This window comes from Cervus canadensis, chromosome 4 (assembly GCF_019320065.1).
Source record: "Cervus canadensis isolate Bull #8, Minnesota chromosome 4, ASM1932006v1, whole genome shotgun sequence".
NCBI classification, from domain to species: domain Eukaryota; kingdom Metazoa; phylum Chordata; class Mammalia; order Artiodactyla; family Cervidae; genus Cervus; species Cervus canadensis.
Genome location: NC_057389.1, coordinates 62,094,195 through 62,110,490, shown reverse-complemented (window position 1 = coordinate 62,110,490; position 16,296 = coordinate 62,094,195). Strand labels below are relative to the sequence as shown.

General features: G+C 55.8%; 1 long non-coding RNA gene across 1 annotated transcript in view; it reads left to right on the top strand.

The window, feature by feature from the left end:
* The first annotated feature begins 3,759 nt into the window (after positions 1 to 3,759).
* Positions 3,760 to 16,296, top strand: part of LOC122439902 — a 222,487-nt gene continuing 209,950 nt past the window's right edge. The window contains exon 1 of the long non-coding RNA XR_006269016.1: positions 3,760 to 3,827. This is a non-coding gene — a long non-coding RNA (uncharacterized LOC122439902). The remainder of the gene's footprint in view (positions 3,828 to 16,296) is intronic.

Sequence of the window (16,296 nt, the reverse complement as noted above, 5' to 3'; positions counted from 1 at the left end):
ATATTTCAAAATGATTTGTCACTTTCCAAATGTCAGGCAGTTCTGGGTGGGACAAAAGCCAGAGTGGGTGATTCCTGATTCAGAGAGGGGGCAGGTGGGAGCTGAGTACACACATATACCTGGGGTGGCAAAAGGTAGGACAGGTGGAAAGACGGGCAGAGGCAAGTAAAAATGGAGGCCCAGGATGGTTTCCCATACCGCACCCCAATAATGACCAGACAAGGCAGGTGGGGGGCTAAAGTCACCACTGGTCAGCCTCAGGGGTCTGTGTACCTCTCTCTTTGTCTGTGTGACATGGTGGTGGATGCTCTGCTGACAGTTTGACTCTCTCTTACAGAAAAGGTGGCGGGGTTGTTCATCCCAGGTCTCAGTCAGAAGGAGCAGAGTCGTGCCTGCTGAATGCAGGCCTGTGCCTCACCTTCCCCAAACTCACTCAGAAACATGCCCTCATCAGTTTTCAGGAGTGCAAGGTAGATGGGGCGGGGGCTGCATCTTGACACTCAGGCCCTGAGGATGGTCATGTGGGTCTTCTGTGAGTGTCACCATGATCTGGCTCTCAAGTGAAGTGCCTGGGGAGTTTGGAGGTGTCCCACATGGCCTAGGCATCTCAGGGCCCCACCTGTGTCTGTTCACGCTCATGCCCCCAACTGTAGCAGGCAGTGCCCGGAGGCATAGTTTCTCCAGGAAATCCTCTCAGCCCTCACCCTGCCCTCCCTGGTGGGGTGGGTGAGACCCCTGAGTGGGTGGTCTTCTGCAGTGGAAGGTGGTGCTGGTGCCCCGGTTGGGAGAAGTCCCCCTGGCCCTGTCCTCGCTCTAGCGTGTGGGTCCCCTGGCCTCCCAGTTGAGGACAAGTTCCACTCTTGTCATTCCCCTGCCTCCGAGGGCCTCTTCTGTTTTGTTTCTAGTTGTTTATCTGGTTGACAGTGGCAATCCCAGCCCCAGAGCACATGCGCCATGGGGCCACGATCTGAGTTCGTGCCGTGCCGTGTCCTAGGAACCTGGCACCATACTAAGTATTCAGTGTTTCATCATGTTCTTGTTTTATGCCAGGCCCTGTGCTAGGACTGGGGTGCAGCAGTGAGCACCACAGATGAGGCTGCACCCCCAGAACTTAGCGTCCAGGGGTGGATCCTGGGAGCTCAACATGTGCTGGTAGGAGGAGTGATCTAGTGAAGGGTCCAGGAGCCCCCCTAGCCAGAGCAGGGTCCCTGACTCTGTCGGCTCCTCTGGACACGGGCGGCAGGACTCAGGGCTGCCCCTCCTGAAGGTGGTCAGGACGAGCTCCCTGATCGCTTCTGATGAAAGGGGCTGGCGTGCAGCCCGGGCCTCGCTCGCCCGACCTGTTGGGGCTTCAGATTTGTTCCATCTGAGCAGTCAATTAATTAGTAATTGGAGCTCCCATCATCCCGGGCTCCGAGCGAGTTGCTGGGCGCCCCTCCTTCTTCCTTTCCATTCGCTCAAATTGAGCAGCCAGGTCCTGTGATATCATTTGAAACCCCGCCAAGAAGCAATTAACATGCTGTTTGCTGACAAGGATTTGCTGCCGCTCCAGGAGCAGGGGCCAGGATGGGAAGGCCAGTGGCGGGGAGCCGAGCCGTGAGAGCAAACAAAGGTGCGGATGGAGGTGCTGCTACCGGTCTTTGCAAATTGCCAGGCCAGGCGGGAGTGGCCTTCTCTCCTCGGACCTCCTCCTCTCGCCCCTCCCTGCCCAGACCTGCACGCTGCAGGGGTGGCCCTGGATAGTAGAACAGGATGGGTTTCTTGGGAATTCTGATGGTAGCGGCCAGTTACTGAGCTCTTACCAAGTGCTAAGTGCACTGGACTGAAAACCCATTCAGTCCTCACAATTACCTGGAGAGAGCCCATTTTACAGGCCAGGAAACTGAGGCACCAGAAACGAAAGGGCTGGCCTCAGGTGACCCAGGCAGTAAGAGGTGCAGGAGAATCTGAGCATCTGGAAAAGCCTGCCTGTTCAGGCGGGTACCCAGTGTGGATAAAAGGGTCAACCCCTGGGCCCACCGCCAGGTCACGGTGACTTGCTACGGGACGCGGGCTTGATAAATGGTGGTGTTGCGTAATCAGTGGCTGCCTCTGCAGGGTGTTAGGTGGAATCTGGCGGAGTGGCTGGCCCAACCCAGCCTTGCTGACGGAGCAGAGGCCCACGGCAGTGAGGGGCCCGCCGGGGTGAGGCTGAGGGGCAGGGCCATGTCCCCATGCCGGGTGGTTGACCCTGTGACAGACCCGCACCTGTAGGTGGCGGTGTCCTGATTGGAGGGGCCTGGGGGGCCTCTCTCAGGGGCTGGGGTCCCCATGCTCTGCTTCCCCACCTTCTCAACAGCTTTGGGGCCGGCCTGTGGGGACTCCTGTCGTCCCTGCTGTTGACTCATCCTGGGTGGAATTATGTACAGAAATTAGTCAACGGAGCTGGTCCCCGGACCACAGGCAGCTCCCTGCAGGTGCAGTGCAGGGGCTGTGCCTACCTCAAGGAAGGCTCCTGGAACGACCTGGAGCGGTAGCTTCGTGGGTGTGTTTTGTCGGGGAGGGGACTGCTCCTTGCAGGGCAATACAGTTGGAGGCTGGTGGCCCTGCCCACTGCCCAGTGGCCTTCCCCCCAACCTCCTGAGAAGGGAGAGCAAGCTCTGGCTTCTGCTGGCTTCCAGGAAGACATGGAGGCCCTGAAACTGGAGGTGCTGGCACCTCCCACCCCAAGCCCTTCCCAAGCACCGCATGTGCCAGGCGCAGAGTTGGGCACTGAAGATTTGGGGGAAAACAGCACATGGGTACAGTTGTCTGAGATCTCCTGGTGTAGGAGTCGGAAGAATCTATGTTAGATGGGGCAGACATGAGAAATGCTGTCCCATAAGAGGGTTCCTGGTTGATTTCCTTAAGGTAGTATGGACCCTGGGTGACACTTGTGTAGGGTATGTAGTGCAAAAGGGTAGATAGCAACAACTGCATCCCTCTGCCTGTTCCCAGCCATCCGTGCCCTCCCGCAGAGAGAGCCATGGTTTCTAGGGCGTCCTTTGTGTCCTGCCAGAGATGTGCTCAGTCAAGCATACAGGGGTCAGGGCTTGTGCATATATCTGATACCTCCCAGCTTTTTCCTTTTTGTGAATAGCAGTGTACTCTATATGCCAATCTGCTTGATTGCTTTTTCCCCCTTTAATATTTGGCACATCTTGACACTCATTCTGTATCAGCTCACACAGAGCTGCCTCGTCCTTTTTTATCGGCTGCATATTCTGTTGTGTAACCAGGCCATACATTTTTGGACCAGTGCCCCCTGGATGGGCTTTGTGATTGCTTCTTATTTTTGCTGTTAACAAGTGAGCCTGCTGCAGTGAATATCTTCATTAACATGTGCGTGAGCAGGAGAAATGCCCACAGTGGATGTGCTGATCGAAGCAGATACACATTTTTGAAGTTTGCCTGATGCTGGCATGTGGCCCCATGCAGAGGTTGTCCCACTTCTCCTGTCTTGCCAGCAAGGTGTGAGTGGCTCGCTTCCCCATATCTCCACTAATGAGGGACTGTATCAACTATGCTGATCTTTGCCAATCTGGTGGTTGAAAAGTGGTATCTCATTGTGGTTTTGATCTGCGTTGATACAGTTGTGGGTGGCTGAGGTCTTTTGCATGTGTTGCAAGCCACGTAGCTTCCAGGCAGGTTTAAGCAGAGGGCCATGTGAGTGGTGGTGTGATCCTTCACTGGAAGGCTTGCTCTCTCTGGAACCCACTAACCAGTGCTCGCTGGGTGACACACGCTGGTCAGGAAGGGGCAAAGGAGACCTGGGATGGGGTTGCCTGGGCCACTCTGCTAAAGGTCAGGTGAGGAGGGGTTTGCTTGCCTGGAGTGCTGGAGTGACATGGCATTGAATTCACTTCTCTCTGGTGATGGAGAGGAGAACTTGGACTCTTTAGACCAGGGCAAGAGTGGGGGGCAACCTTCTCCCTGCCTGGCAGGCAGTTCTGCCTGGAGGCTGGGAGGTAGATGCCTTGCAGTCTCTAGAGCTTCCCACTCCTGGGACTTAGAGCCAAGGTGACTGCTGTGGGACACCCTGCTCCTCACTGAGCCGCCAGGCTCCAGGCCAGGGCATCCTCGCTGCCTAGAGCTTTCTGTGCTGCGGGGGCCATGGTGGTGCTGGGTGAACTTCACATGTGTCCATCTGGTGCGTGGGCCAGCTCCCACCCCCTGTCCTGTGAGCTCCCGTGGTTTCAGCCTGTTCTCCACACTCTGCCTTCTCCTCTCCATGCCTCCAGCCCCAAAGCAAGGGGGGCCAGCTCTCAGCGCTTCTCGCCTGGCTCCTCCCTGACTCCGGTCTCTTCCCCTGCTCTCTGACTTGACCACTGTGGCTCCTTAGTGAACTCCTTCCCCCTTGATGATGGTTGTGGGCATGGGACTGCCCGCCTAGAAGCCTCCGTGGATAAGAATGAAGTGCCCTCTCTGAGCGGCCCCTGCCTCCAGTTCTCCTCTCGAAACTCCATCTTTGTCCAGATCTGCCAACCCACCCTCTCCAGAAACGCGCTGTGCCTTTGGGCCTCTGATCTGTTCCCCAGGCCTGCGATCTTTTTTTTCCTTTACTCCATGCTTACATCCCCTGAGATCGAAGTCAGGGGCGCTGCCCAGGAGTCATTCTTCGGCCACACTGGCCTGCTCTCTCTGCCCAGGCGCCACTTTGGGGGTCAGTCTCCAGGGGTCCAGGGGACTGGACCACCACTGGCAGTGGTGGCTGTGGTCATAATCACAGCCCACAGGCGTGGTGAGTGGCAGGTGTGACCCTTGAGACTGAGGGTCTGAGCGCAGAGCTAGTGCCTGTGGATGTTGGAGGTCGAGTCCTGCCTGGGAGAACAGGCGGTCCCTCCTCACCTGGGACACCAGCCTTGTCATCTCGCTGCTGCCGCAGCCGGAGCTCCTGACCCAGGGCCTGGCATGTGGTGGTTGCTCAGTAACTGGTGAGGGAGGGGATGAGGGGTGAGGAAGGTTTTGAGCAGAAGAGCGACAGTCAGAGCTGCCTGGTTACAAGTCAGTGGACTGAAAGGAGGAGATGCTTCCAAAGGCTGTGTGGGAGTCCACATGGGTGGACCCAGGTGACGAGGGTCTGGGTCAGGGAGAAGAGTGGGTGGGGAGGGGAGCCCACTCTGACAGAGGCCTCCTGGGGCTCTCTGTGAGCTGGGCACAGGCTTGCCCACCTGGTCAGTCCCTCTGCAGAGCAGGGATAACCGCTTTCTCCTTGCAGGGGTCCAGCACAGCGCTCACACGTGGCTAGCACGCAGCAGGTGCTCACTGGGAGGCGCTGGCTAAACTTGGACCCGGAGCCTCGGTGGGGAGGCATTTTCAGTGGGTGCTCTGCACCTTTTCTGCTTCACAACCAGAGGTAAGGGCCAGGCAGAGCTAGACGTGGATGATGGCTTCGGCTTTTGAGGTTTCTGGTGTCATTTGCTGAGGAGGAGGTTGCCATGCAGCTCACTGTCTGTAAAGAGCCCAGTGCAGGGTGTGGGCATAGCAGGTGCTTAGCCAGTGGGAGCCATTCTGATGGTGGTGATGGTGGTGCTAGAAGCCAGGAGGAGAGAGGGCTTGCAACCCACAGGAGTCAGAGCAGAATGAGGGTGACACCCTGGATCAGCCCCTCTGGGGACTGTTGTGTGGCCTGCGACATCCAGCCGTGGTAGCAGAAGGCTGGCCTTGCCACTCTGGTCTGGGGCCTCTCAGGACAGGTTCAGCAGGACTCGGCAAGGATGACTGTTCTTGTGCCCTCCTGACCTGTCCAAATAGATGAGTGTGTGGTCCTGCCCTCAAGACTGTTCTGGTCCCCGCCGGCTCTGGCTCTGGGCGGACAGGTGGGCTCGAGGCTGGCACGCAGAGGGGAGAGAAGTCATGGACAATCTGGGGGCCTGGTGTCGGGCCAGGACCTGCCCTCAGTCTTGTGCCAGGCTGACGTCACCAAGTGTGAGGCCCGTCACCGGGCGCAGGGGTGATGAGGCGGCAGGAAGGTCTTGGGAGGCCAGGCAGCCATTGTTGGCTGGCTTACCTGGATTAGGCTTTTCATGTGGAGGGAAGAAAGAGATCTGCTTTGTCGCAGCCGGGGCATCAGGCTGGAAACACGGTTGGTGTTCCTGGCAATCCCCGGCACTCTCCAGAGCTTATTTGTTGCCTTTCCGAGACACGTCCAGGTGCTCTCTGTTATGATAACAAGTGGTGACACAGAGAGCTTGAAATGGGATAAACAAACAGACTAAAAATAACTGGATTTGGGGCGGCTTGGCACCGAATCCAGCTTGCAGGCTGTCGCTGCTCAGCCAAGGGTGAAGGCAGGCATCATCAAAGGCACCACGACCCTCGGAGCCCTGAGGGAGCTGGGGTAGGTGTGGCTGAGTCCCTCTCCTGTCCCCACTCCCGCCACCGTGGAGCTGTGGGCTGCCTGAGGGTGGAGGTGCCAGATGGTGCCTGAGACCCCGGCGGGAGGGGCGTGGTGGGCCCGGATGTGAGCGAGGCGGTTTATGTCTGTTTGGAGGAAGCTGGGCCAATGTTTGGACATCTTTATGGTTTGGGGAGTTTCTTGGCCTCACCCAGAGGAGCCATGGTTGCATCAGAATGAGAGGTCCTGTCCTCGGTGGCCCATGCAGTGGGAGAAAAGAGCCAAGGGAGCCACTTTGGAGTCTGTGGAAAGATGGGGAAATATGACTGCTTTCTAATCCCAGGCTGCTGCTCCAGACCACCTTGTGTCTCATGAAGGGATTTGCGTGATGCGTTGGAAGGCTGCTCTGGGCGAGGTGGAGGAGGAGGATGGGAGTCATACCTGTGCGGGGTTGCACACTCAGGATGGACATACACCTTGCAGGAGACCTGGCCCGAGGAAAGGCCCATCACGGGGCACAGAGAGGAGAGAGGCCTGGTGCAGGACCCGCTTCCTCTGCCATCGCTACCTGTCCATCAGTGATGATGCTCTTAGAGATCACAGGCTTGCTTCACCACTGACCCCAGGATTCCATCCAGCAAACAAACGTCCACCCTGGCAGTCATAGGTCCTGCCTCCCACATCTTTGTTTCTCCTCCTGACCATGGGGTAGGACTGGGCTTCACTCTCCCCTGATGTTCAGTGTGGCCATGTAATGAAATTACGTGGCCCAGCATGTAATTCGTCTTACTTTCTCTTTGCCTCTGGCACAGAAATCCAGGGAATAACTAATCTGTCTGCTCAGGCCCCAGAGTGAAGACAGCAGGGCAGAAACCCCAGCTGACCCCATATTTCCCCATCAACACACAGTGGGTGTGTTGTGTAGGCTCGAGGCTGTTTGTTACTGCAGCATCACCTAGCCCATCCTGATGGTCTATGTGGGGGGGAAATCCCCCATGCCTAGCTTAAGAATCAAAACCTAAGAGCTTAGAAAGGTAGCAAATGGCTTTTCACAGCACCTCTTTGCTCACTAAGTGCCACTCCCACTTTATCACGTAACCCTGTTTATCTTCATGTGCCGTGCGTGATTAGTCGCTCAGTCGTGTCCTCCGACTCTTTGTGACTCCATGGACTCCTCTGTCCATGGGGATTCTCCAGACAAGAATACTGGTGTGGGTTGCCAAGCCCTTCTCCAAGGGATCTTCCCAACCCAGGGATCAAACCTGAGTCTCCCACATTGTAGGCGGATTCTTTACTGAGCCACCAGGGAGTTTCATACCTGTTTACAGGTTTATTATGTCTCCCCTCTAGAAAGTCAGCTTCGTGAAGGCCAGGACCCCAACCCTCAGGCTTATATCTGTGTAGCCAGGGTGTACAGCGGAGCTGGTCCAGGATGGCAGGGCCACACGGACTCAATGAGTCCATGGATTGGGAGGTCCCAGGGGTGCGGTGACCTAAGGTGGAGACTTTTAAATAGACTTGTTTGGTGCTGACAGTGGAGTGGGAGCTTGACGAGTTATTCTTTGAGTGAACGAGCTCTAGTGGGGAGGGCGTGGGGTGGTGTCATTTCATAATGTGGGAGAAGGCTGCGAGCTCTCCAAGAGGGGAGGCTGTGGTGCCCCATCTTCTCTTTGCTCCCGACCAGCTCCATGCAAGGAGCAGAGGAGGAGCTCCAGTTTCTTAAGAAAGGAAGAGCCATTGGGATGGTGATTCAGGCCACCCCCTGCCACCCGTCACAGTTCGCTTGGTACCGGTCCAGGGAGCAGAGGGAGGAGTGTGAGTGGCTGGACAGGTCTCCCAGGCTGCAGAGTCGAGCCCTGTGATGGGTCCAGAAGGTGTGAGAAACTGCATGTGTACGGGTGTGAGAGAGAGCATGTGAGTGAGTGAATGAATGCTGGGCACCACCAGGACCAGCTTTGCGAGCTCTCTACCCCAGAGGACTCTGTGCTGCCCAGGAGGCTGGGAGAAGCCAGGAGCCCCAGAGAGAGGGCCAGGAGCTTGGAGCAGGTGACCCGGTGGGGGTGCTAGTAGGGAAGTGGCTCCAAGGCCTGTCCTAGTCTGGCCTCTGGCCTTTGTGAATCTCAGAACCCAGCAGTCCTGGGCCTTGCTGGGTATCTGCTCTTCTCTGTACCTGAGATGTTCTTTCCATGTGGTGACTGGAGGGCCACTCTGAGCATAGCATCCTCTGTGAAGCTCTCTTTGACCACTAAGAGCTGGTGTCCACCTCCCCACCCCAACCCAGACCCCCACACTGCTCCTCTGTGCCCACAGTTCTCAGCTCACTTCTGTGAGAGTGCCTATCTCCCTGACCACGTTACCTCCTCGCTGGCCTCCTCCCCCCAGCAGATGGCAGGGCAGGGCTCTTATCTCACTTCTGTCTCCTCACTTGCCGCCTGGCATGCGGCCACCACCCCATCAGTGACTGTTGATGAGGGACATGGCATCTTCAAGTAGCTGACGGCTCTTGGCTAGAAGAGGCGGCGGTCTGATGGCGTGTCCTCATCAAGAGGATCGAGGTCAGGCCACAGAAGTAATAGGCAGGTGTTGGCTCACTAGGAGGAGGACCTTCCCATCAGAGTGTCATCTAGGGGCCCGGCCACCTTGAGGTCCCTTCCCATCTCTGGAGGTGTGTGAGCAGAGATAATGTGACCCTACTCCTCTCCGTTCCAGAAAAGAAGTGGAAGCATTAGATCTTCCAGCTCCCTGTCAGATTTTACCGGCCCTGCAGTCTGGGGTCTAGAGCAGCTGGGGCATTGGGTAGCTGCCAAGGTGCTAAGCTGAAGTGTTACAGCCCCAGCAGCTCCCAGGAGACACGGGTGTGGTCTGAGGGTCCCGGCCCTGATGGGTGCTCACCTTCTGACCTCGCTGAAGGGTGGGGTTGAGTGGCCTCGTCAAGCTGCCCGGAGCGCTGAGATGGGAGAGGAAGCATGCCTGGCCCACGCTGTGTGTGAAAACCCTCATTCCACAGCAGGTCGGGCAGCCTGGGTGGGGCTGAACCATCCCTGACCCCACACCCTGTGGAGACTCCACTTTCCTGTGTCCTGGTAGGGTTTCCTGAGGGAAACAGCACCCTGGTCTCCTCAAAAGGCTCAGGGTTCCCCCCATCCCAGCCAATGGACGACCCCTTGGCTGTTGGATGGTCTTATGCCTGGCTCTGGGCTCCTGAGTGGTCCGTACGGCAGTTGAAGGAGGAGGCATCCCCAGGTGGCAAGTTGTTGGTATATAATGAGGGGCCTGTGGCTCAGTGTCTCCATGATCCACGTGCTTTCGGCTGTGCGGGAAGGCAGCTGTTCTTGGTCCTGGGGGCTCAGTTCTCTTGCCTGTGGCTTCAGGAAAGGGTGCCCACCTCTCTCTGTGGCTCCCCTGACTGGTCATCAGGGCTACTGCCGGATCCACGTGTCCTGACCCACCTCACCCGGCTGAGCCCTCGTCAGTGTCATTGAGCCTCTGTTCTAGCATCTCTGGCTCCTGCCTCGACCTCCCCTGCGCTCTGCCCCTCCTCCCCTGCAGCCTGGCCACCTTGGCCCCTAACAATGCCATGCTCTCCACCTGGGAGCTTTTGTGCACGCAGTGTGCTTGCAGCAGACTCTTGCTGTCAACGACTGCTCCTTGTGGAGGGGACTGTGTGACTGTGATGGAGGGCATGCGGGGCGGATATTTGCAGGAGGTGCGAGGTGATGGCAGGGCCAGTGATGGCAGGGCCAGTGCTGCTCTGACCCCATGCCAGCTGAGCGGCTCAGCCTTAGGCCAGGCATGCAGGGGAAGGCCAGTCACATACCCCTGGGCTTGGCAGACCTGTCTGGCCCTGCAGGATGTGAGCCACGGATGGGTCAAGGCTTCTCCCTTTGGACAGGCTGTATACCAGTGTGACCTCTGGGTGACCTCACTGCCCCTCTGTGGCCTTGGCTGCTGGCTGGGGTTGGTGGATATGGCCCATCACCCTGGTTGCTGAGGTGTGCTGAGCTGAAGAGCTGTCTAATCTGCTTACTGAGGTGAGTGGCAGTCCCAGCAGAGCAGGAAATGGAGAGGTGTTGGAGGAGTCTCTTGCCCTGTCTGAACATTATAGCTGATGTGGACAAAATGGGGTTCTTGCCTATGTGTGGTGTGGGGGAGGTGATCTCTTCTAGGGGCTGCGTAACGCTCTGAGCTTTAGTTCTCTTACCCTTTCAGAGCACCTGCTGGGTGCTGTTCCCTACGCAGGACAGACGAGGTCCTGGCCCTCATCAGGGTTTCTGAGGGGACGTGCAGACTCAGTCTGAGGAGTGTGTGTGTGTTAGTCGTTCCATCGTGTCCAGTCTTTGCGACCCCATGGACTGTAGCCCACCAGGCTCCTCTGTCCACGGAATTCTCTAGGCAAGAATACTGGAGTGGGTAGCGATTCCCTTCTCCAGGGGATCTTCCCGATCCAGGGACTGAACCAGGGTCTCCTGCATTGCAGGCGGATTCTTTACCGTCAGAGCCACCAGGGGAAGTACCTGGTGTGAGGAGGGGCTGGAGGATCTGGGTGGCAGGGGTAAGGATGGGAGAGGTATACTTGTCACTGGGTTGAGTCCCATGATGAAGTGGCAGCAGCGAGATCCTGGCTGCTCCTGTGAGGCTGCCTGAGCTTTTGACTTTCGCTGGGACCCGAGAGTTCAGTGAGCCCAGCTGAGCTGTGTGGCAGGGGACCACGGCATCATACCCTAGAGCCAATGATAGTGTATAATTCTTCATATATAAACCTAGTATGCTGTTGTAATCGATACAGTTTCTAGCTGTATGGTGGTCACATGTGTGAATTGGTCTCTCCCTAAACCTCACAGTCTGAATTAGCCCCTAGCCCTCCCACGGTGCCCTGTCTCACTGTATTCATGGCATTCTGCATCACTTGACATTTAACTTCATTCGTTACTTGCTGCTAGAACGGAAGCACCCTGAGGGTGTGGATGATTCTGGTTACTGTTGTGTCTCCTGAGCCCAGAGCAGGCCCAGCACGGGGTAGGGGACTGGCCATTTGATCAGTGGTGAATGCCTGGATAAAATGCACCCTGGATTTCCTAGGAGTCAGGGGAACTGGGCGTTGTTGCTCTTCTGTGTTCCAGAGGGAGGCAATGAGCCTCAGTGAGATGAAGTGACAGGCCAGATCACTCGGCTGGTTGATGCCAGCGTTGGGGTTTGGACCCCTGCACATGCACAGGTCAGGTGGGTATGGGCGTGCCCTGGTTGCAGTGTGTGGTGCAGGGTAGAGACGGGCATGCGTAAAGGCTGTGTGTGAGCAGCAGTCACTTTATTGCATGTGGCACGTCGAGATGGAAAAGCTTTGCAGGAATTTTGCTTTATGGGTAATAAAGGCCTTTATGTGCCTATAATGTAGATGTGGGTCCAAAGAGGATTCTGCCCTGCTTTCTACCAAGGGGCTTGGCAGAGACTCCTGTGGGAGCTGGAGCCGCTGGCCCTACTTTGAACAGACCAAACCCCAGGGAGGAGGAGATGCTGGCTCTGGGCATGGCGTGGGGCCTGCCTGGGGCAGGTTGGTGTCCACGGGGCAGGGTGAAGTGGCAGCATCCCTGGGGTGAAATGCAGGTTTAAGCTGCCTCCGTGGGAAATGTGATGTTATTAAATTAACATTAAATCCTACAGGAGCAGCGAGGAGAGCTGCTTCCAATTATCAGGATGAAAATTAATGGAATAAAACCTTCAGCCAGGCTGCCCCGTGGTGGATCAGGGACGGCTTGTGCTGCGTGGCCAGGATGGGCCAGGAAGTGCTGGGGCAGTCACACGGGTGAGCCGGGTGAGCCGAGTGAGGAAGCACGGACTGCACATGTTTGGGCCGGGGGCCGGGGGGTCCTTGCTAATCCTTACAGCGTGGTCGTCCAGACCAGGAGGGAAATGGGGCTGAGCAGGCAGCTGGATGAGGCTTGGTGTGCGGAGCCCTGGGACGGGAGGAGGCCCCTTGGCACCCTGACCAGCCTCTGGGGCTGAAGGAGAGGTGGGGTTTGCTTTCTTGCAGAGGTGATGTGGACCTGTGCGCTGGCCCTGAGCTTCAGACCTGGGGCAAGGCTGGGATGGAATTTGGGTTCCCTTTTGAGCATGTGCCTGAAAGTCTTGTCCTTGGGGGACTTGGTGAAGCTCAGGCACTGTGACAGCAAAGTGGGGAGCCCAGGTGAGCTTGGCTCCTGCTTCCTCTGGATTCTGAGGACCAGCTCAGGCCCAGGTGATGATTATGCCACTGCTGCTACTCCGAGCAGGTGGTGGTGTCTCGAGCTGAGAGTCACGACTGAGTCCTGGCCCTCCAGGTGGATCAGAACCCATTTGTGCAAGGGAGCAGGTCTGGCTCATGGCTGCCTTTCCTGTTGGGACTCACTTTCGCAAATGCTGCCTGAGTACTGTCTGCCGCCATCCAGCCAGTGTGCACTCAAGGGAGTGGGCTGAAAATTTAGCCAGGTCCACGGTCCACTATCAGGTGGGCTCCCCTGGCTCCCCCTTGGTTTAGGCCAGTAAGCACTCAAGTCATGTCAATGACCACTAACAACCTCAAAGACTGATACTGTATCATCTGCATCCTACTGGAAAAGAAGCTGAGGCTCGGAGAGGTGAAGTGACTTCCCCAAGGACGCATAGCCAGGAGGTTATGAACTGAAACTGGAGCGTGTGACTCACATCAGAGCTGGTACTCTGAGGGGCAGCATTCTGCTGCCTTCCTGGAGAGGTGGAGTAGACCTCCTTTGAGGACTCTCAGGCCTTCCCCTGCAGCATTGGAGGACTTCTCACATCATTCTTTGCAGGTGGCGAGGGTGACATTCTTAGTTTCACTTTGCCCGGGAGGAAACTGCTGGTGGCTTGCAGCGCTCACACCTAATTGATGCCCATCTGTGGAACATGGCCCCAGGATGATGGGTGTGTTTGGTTGAACTTGTTAAAGTCCTTGGCTGCCAGTGGTATGTCATGGGGCCTCTTGCCTGGAGTTCCCTTCAGTCTTGGGGAGCTGGTTGTTCTGTGTCCAGAACCCAAGAAAACATGAGTGGCTCCCTAGGCTCCTGGCTTTCTTTATGGGGCTTCTCTTTGCTGGGGGCTGCCCCTGCTGATGGACCACCCAGAGTGTTTGGCTGGCAGGGTCTCACGGGTTAGTGCACGCAGCCCTGGACAGAGCGGGCAGTTGAGAGGCTTGGGGCTTGGTCAGCCAAACTGGACTGTTTCCTTGGATTGTTGTGTTATATTTATTTCCACTAATCTACTTCTCTTGCCTGTTTATACATTGAAAAGATCTAATAAAACGTATCTGAGACCAGAGCAAATGAAGACCATTTTGGAAAGAAGTATAAAAGGAGCGCTGTCTTGGAATACCTAGCTAATCTGAGTTGCCCCTCAGCTATGAGTTCCTGCCTTTGAAAGCTCCGTTTCTCCTCCCGTTGCCTGTAAAAGCAAGAGTGTGACTTCTTAATGCTAAGCCGAGGCTGGTGGCCTGCCTCTGGGGTGGGGTTTGCACACATGTGCGGATCGAGAGCAGGAAGCTCTTCCTGGCCGGAGGATGCTGGCACTGTAGCTCTTCCATCTAAGGATCCCTGTGGAAAAGTGGGCTGATTCCACCACTTACGTGCCAGGACCCCGGATGCCGAGGCAGGGGAATGCTGCAATCTAAACATTTACATTCTGAAAAATGGGAAATCATCCACTCAGATATAAATTAGCCAGTGCCTGACGGGTTTATTACATCCTGGAATGCTTTCATGAGGCTTTCAGAGGGGTCCGTGTTGCAGGCCCAGGTCTCCAGCTGGGCTTGCCTGTGGCATGCTCCTAGGGAGACCCTGCTGGAAGACACAGGCTGGGAGGACTTGTCCTTAAGTTCCCGTGGGCCCTGATTCATGTGACATGGGAACAAGGAAACACAATGCTGCACCCTGGATGGTGAGGCACCCTGAGCCGTGAGCATCTTAAAGCTGAAGGGGCGAGGTTAGTCCGGGAAAAGATGAGGGGGGCGCCAGACATGGAGGCCCAAAGAGAGGTGCTTGGATGATCATGGGGCAGGAGAAGTGTGCTGAAATGTGTATATTTCATAACGTGTGTGGCAGGACTCTCGTTGAGCAGGAAGAGGGCAAGGAAGGAAGCAAGAAATGAGCAGGAAGGAAGGATCATATGTCCTTTGGGGTTTTCAGACGAGTCTTGGACGGTAAGTCCCGGAGGCTGGGGTGGGTGTGAACTCGATGGAGGCTGGCTTAACTCCAACTCACCAAGAGTGGCCTGAATGACACTGAGAGAAAAATTCAGGGAAAGCTAACCGAGTCCCACGCTCAGGACATTGAGGGGGTCTTAGGGAGAAGGTGGGGAAAACACACAGACATAAACACACACACATAATTGTAATGAGCCAACTTATTTCTCCCTTTTATAATTATATGCACTTCCAAATCTATGTAGGTATCTTAGCTCTAAGTAGAACAGATGCTGAATAAATGATTTCCTGGAGGAGTTCAATGTTAATCCTGAGTGATCTATGACACCAGCTATCTTTTTCTGCTTCAGAGGAAAAATCCCACTTTGTATAGGGGGTTTAACTTGGGAGTCTTTATCCCGAGCAGTGGTTCTCAAACTAGCTTGCATCAGAATCACCTGCATAGCCTGATACAGCAGATTCCTGGGTCCCACCCATCTTTAGAGTTTGATTCATTAGGTCTGGGGTGGGTCCTGGAAATTTGCATTTTTAACAGGTTCCCATAAGCTGCTGCTGCTGTTAACTGGGGAACAACACTTTGAGGAGCACTGGTCTAGACAGAGAGAAGGGTGAGGGCTCTGGTGGGAGATGATGGATTCTATACAGAACTTCCTTGGGTCTGAGAACATAACATTTATGTCTTTGATGGAATGAAAGAAGACTCATAGATATCCTTGGAATCATTTTTTGTTTTTAGGAAGAAGCCAGAGTCTCCTATATGGTGGGCAGAGCCAGCTTGCTGCTGTGCAGAACAGCAACTGGCTCTGTGGGTGTACAGATTGTTTCAGCAGGTATTTACCAGGGTCCATTCTGTGCCTGGTCCTGTGTGTGACCTGTTGTCAGCATCAGGAAAGACTTGAGCAGAACGTTTTCAGTACAGTTCAATCTAACAAATGCGTTGTGGGGGCGGGGTGGGGGCACTTCCTTGTGCCCTGCCGGACTGCCCTGTTGGAAGCTGCAGGAGGGATGATGCAGTAGTTGCCATGGGTCATCCCGTATGCCCTCCCCACTTTGCCCTCGGCTCCACTTTTGGCCCCCAGTAACAGCTCTGGACTCCTCTGGGAAGCCAAATGTTTCCTTTAAAGCCTGTGGGTCACTTTGACACCCAGGTGGGTCTCTGTCTTTTGGGGCCTCCCAGCAGATACCTGAGCCTGAATATCTCTGCACCCGGACCTCAGCCCTGCCACCCCTACACCCCCGGCCAAGCCCCGCTGTGTTCTGACCCCTCATTGTGACCGCGTGCCAGGTACCATAGCATCTGTTTTGCATCCACTTGCCACCATTTTCACTGAATTGTAAAGCTGGACGTTGGAAACCCATGAATGGTTCTTCCTCCTCACAAACAGGCCAGCCCCAAAGCCTGAATGAGCACATGGAAGGGGCCTGCTGCCATAGAGCTGAAAGGCCACCTGACTCAGAAGGTGAGACAGGCTGCCTGGGGTCCTGTCGTGTGACCTGAGGCATGTGACCTTCTTCCCCTGGTCTGTTTCTCTTCTCTATCAGATGAAGTGTGATGATACCTGTCCTCTTGTGGTGATGTCACCACTTTCCCCAAACATGTGCAAATTATTGAGGGTATCAGGGTGACAGGCAGACCTGTAAAACGGTCATGAGGAGGGCAGGTGACCCTCTTGAGGTTGGAGGGTGGGGTGCGGAAGCCCCCTGAGAGAGAGGCAAGGGCTGGCTTGGAAGCACGGCATGGCTGTGAGACACA